Genomic DNA, 13675 nt, shown 5'->3' on the forward strand with positions numbered 1-13675 from the left:
AGTAAGAGTAAAATGGCAATGCCTTCTACCCACTTACATTCTTGTGATTTTCCTTGTCAAACATTGGGCCTCATTTTCCAATATCGCACGGTATCGCATGCAATACCAAAAAGGGGTGTTACCTTATGCTAATAAGCATTTGTATCGCAAATTGCGATAACAGCTATGCAACACGCTCTTAGCGCAAATCACGCTATTAACCCAATTTGGGCTACATTGCAAGTATATATCGCGGTTCACGATGGTTCCGGACAGCTTGTTTCAGTATGAGAGAGAGAGAGAGAGCGAGCCTTGCTATAGTGTCTCTTCCCTAGACAGGTATTTGTATCCCTATGAGAGACCCACCTAGTAACTCGAGGTGGGGATTAGGTATTAGTGTAGGGGGTTGGGGGCCGCTTTCACATTCAACATGAGACGTACGAACAAAGGCCATCAAATCTTCACAAGAGACCACTGTTCTGTTCGTACGTCTCATGTTGAATGTGAAAGCGGCCCCCAACCCCTACACTAATACTTAATCCCCACCTCCAGTTACTAGGTGGGCCTCTCATAGGGATACAAATACCTGTCTAGGGAAGAGACACTATAGCAAGTCTCTCTCTCTCTCTCTCACTCATATATATACTGAAACAGGCTGTCCGGAAACATCGTGAACCGCGATAAACCTTTACCGGCCTCTAGCGCACAACGTACCGCAAATGAAAGAGGTGTAGCTATTGGCCGCGTTAGGAGCCGCGCTAACACTGCAGCTGTTTCGCGGCACACGATAACTCTTTCCTACTTTACATATGCTCCGCCCCTGAATACAAAATTAAAAATTTGCATTCGCAAATCGCGTTAACGGCTGTTAGCGCGATTTGCGGAATTATCTCCTGCGGTAACTCCTTGGAAAATGACCCCCATTGTCATTGAAAAAAAATTATGTTGCTCCAAAGGTTCGATGGATCTGTTGTTTTAATTTCCTCTTAATGTTCAAAAGAATACATTGGAAACAAAATAAATATGGTGATAGTCACAGTGTTCTCTCTCTCTTCCTTTTTAGCTTATTTTATTTTTCCTAAAAATTTCAAGATTATAACAAAAAAAAATCAGTGAAAAGACTTTCACCGAAGTCATTTTTCCACTGATTTTTCTTATATTGAAATTATCAGGAAAAATAAAATAAAAACTGAAGACCAAGGTCCCAGACACAGGTCACTGCAGTCTCCTACAAACTTCTCTCAGGAGTTTGTATTTTAATTAGCTATTCCTTATCATTCCACCAGACCAATCCAGATGTTTGTTTATTTATTTAGATTTATATTCTGCTTTTCGCACTTTTTTCAGCGCTTCAAAGTGGATTACATTCAGGTACTGTAGGTATTTCCCTATCCCCCAGAGGGCTTAAAATTTAAGTTGTATTGTATATTATATTGACTGGGTAAATGTAACATCAGGACTTGCTAGAGACATAAAGTTCCTGGATGTAATAAATGATTGTTTCATGGAGCAATTGGTTCAGGAACCAACAAGAGAGGGAGCTATTTTAGATTTAATTCTTAGTGGAACGCAGGATTTGGTGAGAGAGGTAACGGTGGTGGGGCCACTTGGCAACAGTGATCATAACATGATCAAATTTAAACTAATAACTGGAAGGGGGACAATAAGTAAATCTGCAGCTCTAACACTAAACTTTCAAAAGGGAAACTTTGATAAAATGAGGAAAATAGAAAAAAACTGAAAGGTGCAGCTGCAAAGGTTAAAAGTGTTCAACAGGCATGGACATTGTTTTAAAATACAATTCTAGAGGTGCAGTCCATATGTATTCCACACATTAAGAAAGGTGGAAGGAAAGCAAAACGATTACCGTCATGATTAAAAGGTGAGGTGAAAGAGGCTATTTTAGCCAAAAAAAATCCTTCAAAAATTGGAAGAAGGATCCGTCTGAAGAAAATAGGATAAAACATAAGCATTGTCAAGTTAAGTGTAAAACATTGATAAGACAGGCGAAGAGAGAATTTGAATTGAAGTTGGCCATAGAGGCAAAAACTCATAACAAAAACTTTTTAAAATATATCCGAAGCAAGAAACCTGTGAGGGAGTCGGTTGGACCATTAGATGACAGAGGGGTTAAAGGGGCTCTTAGGGAAGATAAGGCCATTGCAGAAAGACTAAATGAATTATTTGCTTCCATGTTTACTAATGAGGATGTTGGGGAGATACCAGTTCCGGAGATGGTTTTCAGGGTTGATTAGTCAGACGAACTGAACGAAATCACTGTGAACCTGGAAGATGTAGTAGGCCAGATTGACAAACTAGAGTAGAAAATCACCTGAATATTTCATTCATGTGTTATCTGTTCATAATGCACCATCTCCCGGGAAAGGGGGAGGGGGGAAGTATAGGGGGGATGGCTGGATGAATGTTTGAGTGTGATAGGGATGGTTGGCAGGAGGGATGAGTGAGGGGAGGTGTATACAAAGTGGAAAATGGGGACGCATATGCAGTTGCAGTGTTGTTTTCCCACTTACTTTATCTTATGGCTATGTTTTGTGCCTGTTTTGGGCTACTACTGGTTATCCTGTTTCGAGGCTGCTGTAGTTGTATTTATGCATTCTCAATAAAAACGATTTTGACAAAAAAAAAAAAAAAAAGAAAATCACCTGGACCGGATGGTATGCATCCTAGGGTACTGAAGGAACTAAAAAATGAAATTTCTGATCTATTAGTTAAAATTTGCAACCTATCATTAAAATCATCCATTGTAACTGGAGGGTGGCCAATGTAACCCCAATATTTAAAAAAGGCTCCAGGGGTGATCCAGGTAACTATAGACCAGTGAGCCTGACTTTAGTGCCAGGAAAAATAGTGGAAACTATTCTCAAGATCAGAATCGTAGAGCATATAGAAAGACATGGTTTAATGGAACACTCTACTTGGTTGTAATTAGTTAATGAGTTATCTATCCCCCCTTCTTTTCACCTCCCCAGTTACATACCCCTGTTTTATTGTAACTTTTAAGCTTTTACTAGTTAGGTTATGTTATGTTATAATACTTTGTTCCCTGTGAACCAATACGATATGATCTTTTTTCATAAATGTCGGTATATAAAAGTGTTAAATAAATAAATAACACAGTCAACATGGATTTACCCAAGGGAAGTCTTGCCTAACAAATCTGCTTCATTTTTTTGAAGGGGTTAATAAACATGTGGATAAAGGTGAACTGGTAGATGTAGTGTATTTGGATTTTCAGAAGGCGTTTGACAAAGTCCCTCATGAGAGGCTTCTAAATAAACTAAAAAGTCATGGGATAGGAGGTGATGTCCTTTCGTGGATTACAAACTGGTTAAAAGACAGGAAACAGAGAGTAGGATTAAATGGTCAATTTTCTCAGTGGAAAAGGGTAAACAGTGGAGTGCCTCAAGGATCTGTACTTGGACCGATGCTTTTCAATGTATATATAAATGATCTGGAAAGGAATACGACGAGTGAGGTTATCAAATTTGCGGATGATACAAAATTATTCAGAGTAGTTAAATCACAAGCGGATTGTGATACATTACAGGAGGACCTTGCAAGACTGGAAGATTGGGCATCCAAATGGCAGATGAAATTTAATGTGGACAAGTGCAAGGTGTTGTATATAGGGAAAAATAACTCTTGCTGTAGTTACACGATGTTAGGTTCCATTTTAGGAACTACCACCCAGGAAAAAGATCTAATGTGCTGCAGCAGTCAAAAAAGCAAACAATGTTAGGAATTATTAGGAAGGGAATGGTTAATAAAACGGAAAGTCATAATGCCTCTATATCGCTCCATGGTGAGGCCGCACCTGGAATACTGTGTACAGTTCTGGTCGCCACATCTCAAAAAAGATAAAGTTGCGATGGAGAAGGTACAGAGAAGGGCAACCAAAATGATAAAGGGGATGGAACAGCTCCCCTATGAGGAAAGGCTGAAGAGGTTAGGGCTGTTCAGCTTGGAGAGGAGACGGCTGAGTGGGGATATGATAGAGGTCTTTAAGATCATGAGAGGTCTTGAATGAGTAGATGTGATTCAATTATTTACACTTTCAAATAATGGAAGGACTAGGGGGCATTCAAATAATGGAAGGACTAGGGGGCAAGTACCACATTTAAGACTAATCGGAGAAAATTATTTTTCACTCAACGCACAATAAAGCTCTGGAATTTGTTGCCAGAGGATGTGGTTAGTGCAGTTAGTGTAGCTGGGTTCAAAAAGGTTTGGATAAGTTCTTGGAGGAGAAGTCCATTAACAGCTATTAATCAAGTTTACTTAGGGAATAGCCACTGCTATTAATTGCATCAGTAGCATGGGATTTTCTTAGTGTTTGGGTAGTTGCCACATTCTTGTGGCCTGGTTTGGCCTCTGTTAGAAACAGGATGCTGGGCTTGATGGACCCTTGGTCTGACCCAGCATGGCAATTTCTTATGTTCTTAAGTTTGTACCTGAGGCAATGGAGGGTAAAGTGCCCAAGGTCACAAGGAGCAACAGCAGGACTCGAACTCTGGTCTCCTGGTTCATAGTCCACTGCTCTAACCACTGGATTTTCTTTCCCCTACCAGCAGATGGAAGCAGAGAACAATCGTTTGTTTACATCACCCTATATATGGTACTATGCCATCTGCAGCTGTTCAGGATTCTATCTCCAGCAGATAGCAGAGCTACAAAATCTGCAGTATGAAGCATTAGGGACAAATTTGCTCCTGGGGTTTTCGTTCTGAGGGATGTGCAGCCAGTCAAGTGATGACGAGATGGGGCAGGGGGTGTCTGTAACTCTTTTCTGGCTTAGTCTCTGTCTGCAAGTAGAGTTTGATAGACAGTGGTGCTGATTCCTTCTAGCCCCAATCACCCATTTGCTTCTGCCTTTCCCTCTTCTGAGACATGTTTTCTTGAAGGGATTAAGGGGCCAGCAACTGGAAAAAATGTTGCAGATGGGCAGCCAGAGAAGTGCCTTTATTTTTGCTGCCAACTGTACTGTGATTCTTATGTGACCCAGGGAAGAAGATTTTCTAAGCCAGTCTTGATAGAATCTAGATGGGAGATAACTGGTGGTGAGTATCTGACTCTGGGTCAGGTTCCAGTGTCTAAGAAGATGGCAGCAGTCACTTAGCGCAAGGGCCAACTCAGAAGTTACTCCTTCACTGGGCTTTGCCATGGCTGCAGCGGAGCAGAGTGGAGGGAAAGTCAGTCAAGGATCTTTCCTCCTTGAAAAGCACCTCTGACGAGCTACATAGGGCTGGTAGCAGCAGTGGTAGGGGTCAAGGCAAGCCTTGTCAGGTAAAAGCCCCCCTGCGGACAGGAACAGCAACCATATTGTCATCTAGCAGCAACAGCAGCCATCTTGGGGATTCCTTCTCTGATCCTCCAGCTCTCTCTCCCATGGCTGGTGGGGGAGGAGGGACCTATATTTTTGTTATGTATAAAGAGATAGAGCTGAGGAACATAATGGTTCCCCCTCCAATGGTTCCCCCTCCAATCCACTAAACAACGCTCCATCTCCTTAGCTGGTCCCAAGCTGTGGAACTCAATGCCCACAATCTATACCTCGAAATCTGTCCAAAGAAATTCAGACAGAAACTTAAGACGTGGCTTTTCACGCAGGCCTACTCCTAATGACTTGGTCCCGTTCCTCCTACTCCGCCCCTCCACTCCCCCTTCCACTCCATCCTCCCTTCCCTCTCACTCTTCTCAAACCCCTACTTTCCTCCGAAGCCTCCAAGCGTCCTCCTCTCTCCTCTCTCCTCTTTAGCCCCCTCCTAAGCTCGCCCCCCTCTCGCCTCCCCCCGCTCGCCTTGTATATAGGATGTACATAATTCAACCCCCCTGTAAATAGTCCACCCCCTACCCCTCCCCTGTTCTATATATTCACTTAAAATCCCTACTCCTTTCCTACCCCCCCCCCCACTCCAGTTACTACATCAGTTGTAATGTAAAGCCCAGTTGGCTGAATTATTCTGTTGTCTGGAAACCGATGTGATGTCTCGTGCGAACGTCGGTATAGAAAAACGTTAAATAAATAAATAATCAATCAGGGATTGGTTAGTACTGACCTTATTTACTTCATTTTCTCTGGAGTTTTGCATTAAGCTCTTAGGCCTGTAACTCCCTCTAGTGGCTACAGAGCACCATTTTAGCCCAAGAAAAGCTGGTGGGTTGCTAACTTTGGCCTGGATTCATCCTGCGAAAACAGGGGGCGGTGGGTGAAGGGGAGGGCGGGCATGCGAAAGCCCGCAGCCTTCGCACCACGGCGGTGCGCCGGCTTTCGCACCGAATAGCGCCACCGTGATAGGTGATGATATTCGGCGTGCTACTGCCGACGATAATGTTAGTAACATTATCGCTGGCAGTGAAGCTACCGCCAACTCTGCCCCTCCCCTCCCCGATTCCTCCTCTCCCTCTAATTTGCTTCATATCGCATGCGAAAAGGCCCTTTTCGCATGCAATAAAGCTTTAGAAAATAACCCCCTTTGTTTGGGTGCTGCATCAGTCTTGGGTCTAATTTGCTGAGGTAAGTTGCAGCAGGGCTACAAAATGTTGACAGTGACTCAGGGAGACTCCCTGGAAGTGGGTATATTCTGATCACCAGAGACTATGTTCTGTCTTTTTAGAAGGGGCTGTCTGTGATGATAACCAATACTACAAAATCTACACACCGTGGAAACTTAATTTTTGTAAGAGTAAAGGAGACCTCATATCTTAAAGATGGGTGATTCCTTCTTAAATGCTCATTTATTCTAGTGGAATACCATTTTCATGAACCTCCTACGTGACTCAACACCCACTTCTTGATGTAATCATAAGGCTCCAAACTCTTTCTTTACACCACATGCCCTTAATTTCACGGTTATTTATTTCTAATAAAGAACAAAAGACACTTATTGTTTCAAGAAATTTACATTACACGGCCCGACACAGCTCGTGTTTTGGATTCCTTCCTCAGGGGCCTCAAAACAAATTTATTTTCAAAAATCTAAAAATGAAAAAATATCATTAAAAAACTAAAACAACTAGTTTACCAAAAATAAATTATCATATATATACATCCGTGTCTTAATTCCCGATACCACTCACTCGTTTGAATGCAGCCATAGCATTTCCATGAAGGATCCACCATTTTACCCAACCTGGTTTTTAAACCCTCATTGGACTTAATTTCAACCAATAAGTAATAGTAAAACCTTTCCACAATAGCCAATAGAAAAGCTTTCCCTCATTTTTAAATTAACGTCATCCACTCGATGTTGTCATTCATTCCATGAGGAAACTGTGATGATAAATTAAATCCAGCATTGTTCTTTATAGTTTAGATTAGCTCGTACATCACCCTCCTCATAGGTGGCTGTACCCCATCCAAGATACACTGTAACTGATCAAAAGTGTGATTATTTTGTAAACAGTGTTTGCATATTCACAGTTTAGAAGCACCCATTGTTAAACGACTCCAATGTTCCCTCAGACGTATTTTAATTGGTCTGGATGTGCGCCCAACGTATTGTTGAGGGGCAAGTACACTGTAACAAGTAGACCACATTTTGAGAAATACAGTCAGTTTGGGAGAATTTACAAGAAGAAATGCCAGTGACAGGATGTTGCCACATACTTCCATGTATGGTATATATACAAATATCAAAATTACCACACGGTTGCTGGCTAAAAGTAGTTATTGACTGTACAATAGAAGGAAGTGCATCTTGAACTACTTGATTTTTGATGTTAGGACCCCTTTGAAATGATAATGGTTCTTCAGAAAAAACGGGATACAATTGAAGAATATGCCAATGATGATAGATCCTCCAAACAATTAAAGATGCTTTGTCAGTATGTTGTAATACACACACATTTTTAACAGAGGAACGTCTTGCCTGGTATTCCAGTAATGAAGAACGAGGTGAATAAAGAGCCATCTTATATGCTGTGCGCAAAATTAATATCGAATACCCACGTTCAAAGAATCGTATGGCTAAATCATAAGATTGCTTCTTAAACTCCTCAATGGAAGAACAAAATCGACGCATATGAAAAAATTGGCTAACTGGAAGCCCGTTTTTGAAAGCCCAGGGGTGAAAACTGATAACATTAATAAATTATTTCTATCAATTGACTTTCGATACAGTGTAGTTTTTAAATAGAGATCTTCCTTTATAATTAAAATATCCAAAAATGCAATCTCATGAAAATCAAATTGAAAAGAAAATTAGAGATGTAAATCGATAGTGTTCAACCACATCAAGGATTGAATCAGGGTATCTTCACTTGAATCCCAAAAAAACAGATCGTCTATATACCTAACCCAAAATGAAATCTTATTAAAAGATGGTGATTTATAAATATGAGTTTGTTCCAGATGATCCATGCGGGAAGGTTCGCAGACATGGTCCAAGACTCGTCACGATCAGCAATAAGCAATCTGTCTCATTTACCCTAACACAGTCCCAAGAACAAGTATTGAATTTGGGTCTTTCATTTGTCCCCTTTAAGAAACATGATCCTTTTGACAGTCATAACTCCATTTTTCGTTTTATTAGAAAGTTACAAATAAAATTGTATTGTTCATTGAATAATGTTCCACAGGATGATATATCCATTGTTCATTCAAAATCCAAGTGGGTCCCTCCAGGCACCTTAGATCCCCATATTACAACTTTTCAGGATTTGGTACTTAAAGATATAGATGATTTGGAAGCATCTACAACCAAATCGTTTATTAATCTCCCTTCCAATTTAAAATCGCATTTGCAAGTTTTATCATCCAACACAGAAATAGTAATCAAACCTACCGACAAATGTGGAAGTATTGTAATTCAAGACCATTTACAATATGTTCAAGGACTAATGGAGCAAGTTTCAGACATTAAATATTACCAATTGTTGGAGGAAGATCCCACCCCAATTACAGTCTCATATTGAAGATCTATTATTGGAGGAAAAAACACCATTTCTTACAAAGAAGGAATGACAATTTTTACAAGTTACTCATCCACGAATTCCCGTATTATATGGGTTCCTAAGTTCACAAAATGTTAAACAATCCACCTTTAAGACCAATTTTCTCTAGCAATGGATCTGTATTGGAACCTTTAGCTATTTTCCTTGACAAATTTCTACGATCGTATGTCAAAGAGATGCGCTCCTATGTGCAAGACAGGACGCATGTTCTTAAGAAATTACAGAATGTTACATTATCGTCTCATCAAACAATTTTGGTGTCAATGGATGTAGTATCGCTTGTACACTAATGTATCCCATACTGTTGCCCTGGACACTATTTTGAAAGTTTTGACAACTAAACCCTATATATATTGGGTGCCTATGGCATTTTTGTTATCTTTAGCCCAATTGATGTTACAACATAATTATTTTACGTTTAATGACAATTTTTATTTGCAAATTCATGGCATCGCTATGGGGTCATCTGTCGCGCCATCCATTGCAAATTTAGTCACGGATCGTCTGGAACAAACTCAGATTTATAAATCACCATCTTTTAATATGATTTCATTTTGAGTTAGATATATAGACGATCTGTTGGGTTTTTGGGGGGGGATTCAAGTGAAGATGCCCTGATTCAATTCTTGATGTTGTTGGACCCTATCGATTTACATCTCAAATTTTCTTTTCTATTTGATTTTCATGAGATTGCATTTTTGGATATTTTAGTTATAAAGGAAGATCGCCATTTAAAAACTACACTGTATCGAAAGTCAATTGATAGAAATAATTTATTAATGTTATCAGTTTTCACCCCTGGGCTTTCAAAAACAGGCTTCCAGTTAGCCAAATTTTTCGTATGCATTGATTGTGTTCTTCCATTGAGGAGTTTAAGAAGCAGTCTTATGATTTAGCCATATGATTCTTTGAACGTGGGTATTCAATATTAGTTTTGCGCACAGCATATAAGAGGGCTCTTTATTCATCTCGTTCTTCGTTCATCTCCAATTCGTGGTGGGAAAAACAGTACTTCCAGTACCAGGTGTTTCCATTCGAGCTTGCGTCAGCCCCATGGGTCTTCACAAAATTCCTGGTCATGGTGGCAGCGCACCTTCGCATGCTGTGGGAGTGCATGTTTTCCTGTATCTGGACGATTGGCTGGTCAAGATAACGGCTCAGGCAGTGTTCACCAGATCCATGGGCTTGACCATTCAGGTGTTGGAGTTACTAGGGTTCATTCTCCACTACCCAATGTCCTATCTCAGCCTGTCACCTCAGTTGGATTTCATAGAAGCCCTGCTAGTTACAGCTCAGGCCAAGGCCTTTCTGCCTCACCAGAGGGCCGACAGCTTGGCAACCATTGTGGCAGAGATTCAACAGAGCTAGCAGATGTCAGCCTTGCACATGTTGAGGCTGTTGGGCCGCAACCGTCCATGTCACTGCCTTGGCACGGTTACACATGCACAGATCCCAAAGGACCCTGAGGTTGCAGTGGTGCTAGGTCATTCAGAGCCTCCAGAATTGTATCAGAGTCACCCCATTTCTCTGGCACTCATTGTCCTGATGGCGGGTACTTTAAAATCTGGAATGGGGGATCTCTTTTTGAAGTCTCCCTACTCAAATTGTACTAACCGTGGATGTCAAATCAATTTCCTAGAGCTTCAGGCGAGCAGGTGCGCACCATGGGCTTTCAGAGATTGGCTGTCCAACAAATTTGTTCTCATTCAAACCAACAACCAGGTAGCCATGTGGTATGTCAAGAAGCAGGAAGGCATGGGGATTGTACCTCCTGTGTCAGGAAGCGGTCCAGATCTGGTCAATGGCCCTGCCCCATGGGATGGTGCTCAGAGCCATGTACCTGGCTGGAACAGAGAACACGGTAGCAGACAGGCTGAGTTGAGCCTTCAGTCCCCACAAGTGGTCCCTGAACCAGTGGGTAGTGAATCAGATATTCCGCCTCTGAAGGAGCCTGGATGTAGATCTGTTTGTGTCCCCCTGCAACAGGAAAGTGCCTTGGTTCTGCTCCCTGTACAGGTCAGATGGCAAACCAGCCTTGGATTCCCTGGCCCATCATTGGGGCAAAGGCCTTCTCTATGCTTGTCCTCTGATCCCCTTAGTGGCAAAAACTCTCTTGAAGCTTTGTAAGGACAAGGGGGACTATGATTCTTACAGCCCCTCATTGGGGGACAGGTCTAGTTTCCACTCCTACAGGAATTGTCCATCTGAAGACCGATCAGTCTGGAAACTTCCCCACATCTCATCATGCAAGATCAAGGCAGGCTCCAGCATCCCAACCTCCAGGCCCTGTCGTTCCAGCCTGGATGTTGAGAGGTTAATTATGTAGCCGCTTGATCTTTCAGAGGATCTGTCTCAGGTCCTGGTGGCTTCTAGAATACCTTCCACTAGAAAGTCCTATGGCCTAAAGTAGAGGAGGTTTTCGGTATGGTGTGAGCAGAAGGCCCTAGATCCGTTCTCCTGCCCCACACAAAAACTGCTTGACCTCCTTCTACACCTATCAGAAGCTGGCTTAAAGACCAGCTCTGTTAGAGTTCATCTCAATGCAATTGGCGTATTCGGTACACCCATCTCTGTACAGCCTATAGTTGTATGTTTCATTCGGGATCTGCTTCCCTCAATGTGGTGTTAGCTCAGCTGATGAAAGCTCCTTTTGAGCCGCTGCACACCTGTGACCTGAAGTGCCTGACCTGGAAAGTCATATTATTTGTGGCATTCACTTCAGCGCGCAAGTTCAGCGAGCTCAAGGCCTTAGTGACTTATTCACCTAATACTAAGTTTTATCATGACAGGGCGGTCTTGCATATGTACCCTAAGATACATAATGGACTTCCATCTTAACCAGTCCATCGTCCTGCCAATATTCTTTCCCAGGCCCCATTCGCACAAGGCAAATCAGCACTGCACAGTTTGGACTGCAAGCACGCTTTAGCCTTCTATCTGGAGTGGACAGAAGCCCATAGACAGTCCACCCAACTTTTTATTTCTTTTGATAAGAATAGCTTTGGCGTTGCCGTTGCCAAACAGGCACTATCCAATTGGCTAGCAGATTGCATCTCCTTCTGTTATGCTCAGGTGGGACTGCATCTTGGGGGTCATGTCAAGGCTCATTCTGACAGAGCCATGGCAGCTTTCGTGGCCCACTTGTGAGCAGTTCCCATGGAGGAGATCTGCAAGGCTGCAACATAGAGTTCTCTCCCCACATTCAAATCTCATTACTGTCTGGATGGAGTTGGCCGACGTGACAGTAGGTTCAGTCAGTCTGTCCTTCAGAACCTATTTGAGGTGTAGAACCCAACTCTCCCCACCTAGGGCCAGTTGTTTGGGTTCAGGCTGACTCCCCCTCTGTTACCAATAGCACTGGTGGGTGGTGTGTCCATTGGCACCTGGTTGGGTGTCTCTTGGTCCCCTTTTTTTGTTGGGAAGCAGCCTGTAGCTAAGGATTCACTCATGTGTGAAGACTACCGTCCTGCTTGTCCTCGAAGAAAGCAGAGTTGCTAACCTGTAACAGATTCATAGGACAGCAAGATGTTAGTCCTCACGAAACCTGCCCGCCACCTGCGGAGTTGGGATTCTCCAATTTTTATTTTAATTATAATTATTTTTTTTTCCAAAATAATTTTTTCTTTATTGGGAATAAACAGCGACAGTCAGTATAGCCCGCACAACAGCAGGTATAAACCATGTACATCGCACCCAATACATACCAAAACTTTTGAATACATTGTATCAATAGTAAACCATCAGCCGCGGCTCATTCCCAACACATTTTTATTTATTTATTTTTTTCCCTGTCCCACAAAACTTTCCAACACCTAGACCCCATTCAACATCAGCCCAACCCTAGAACCCATTCAACATCAGCCCAACCACACTCCACTCATACTGACACCACTTCCCCCATCCCCCCTCCACCTCTTTCCCCCCTCCCTCTGCGACTGGAGATTACATCCACCTAGAATCATAACCACAAGTTTGTAGACCTTCCTGAACAGCCGCTGGCAACAAGCGAGCACAGGCCTGCCAACAAGCTTGGTACACTTTATCAGGCTTGCGTTTGCCCATCACGTAATCCAAACGTTCAAGCTGGAGAGTAGAAGCCATTCTTTGGAACCAGGCTGAGATGGAAGGAGACAAGTCCGAAGCTGCCTGGTCTGAGAGTATAGTGCGACGGGCCAATAGGACAGCCACTCTACTAAATGTATCTTTCGAGCGACTGATCTCAGCAGAACAGGCCTGTGGGCTAGCAACAAAAGTTGTCCAGTGGCGGGCACCGAGACAGCTGTGCTTTGTAGGATGACCTCCGACACCGATCCCCAAAAAGCAGTCAGTGAAGAGCAGCGAAAGAGACGATGCAGTAGCATGCCCTCATCTGTTCTGCATTTTATGCAGAGAGGGGAATCCGTGTAGCCCATCTGGAACCGACGCACATCAGTACAATAAATGCAATGCAGGATTTTGAACTGGACTTCTCGAAGCCCAACGTCCATAAGCTGTCTATGTAATGCCTTAAAACACCGCTGCATATACTGATGAGTAAGCAGCAGGGCAAGCTCATTTGACCGTTTTGTTGCCAGGTGGTCTAGCCGCTCGTCCACCTGCAGAGCCCGGCTGAAAGTGACCCATCCTCGAGATAGTATTCTTCAGAAGAGCTGTGTCAAACACTTTAGTAGCAAATGCTGACTCCACTGCCCATGTCTCCAATGTCCACTGTAGAGATAGCAGG

At 42.7% G+C, this 13675-nt stretch overlaps 1 protein-coding gene across 2 annotated transcripts in view; it reads left to right on the forward strand.

The window, feature by feature from the left end:
• CEP290 (centrosomal protein 290) overlaps window positions 1-13675 on the forward strand; it is a 557889-nt gene that overhangs the window by 477577 nt on the left and 66637 nt on the right. The gene's annotated exons all lie outside the window — the stretch shown is intronic.

The sequence above is a fragment of the Rhinatrema bivittatum genome, chromosome 4 (assembly GCF_901001135.1).
Source record: "Rhinatrema bivittatum chromosome 4, aRhiBiv1.1, whole genome shotgun sequence".
Taxonomy (NCBI): Eukaryota; Metazoa; Chordata; class Amphibia; order Gymnophiona; family Rhinatrematidae; genus Rhinatrema; species Rhinatrema bivittatum.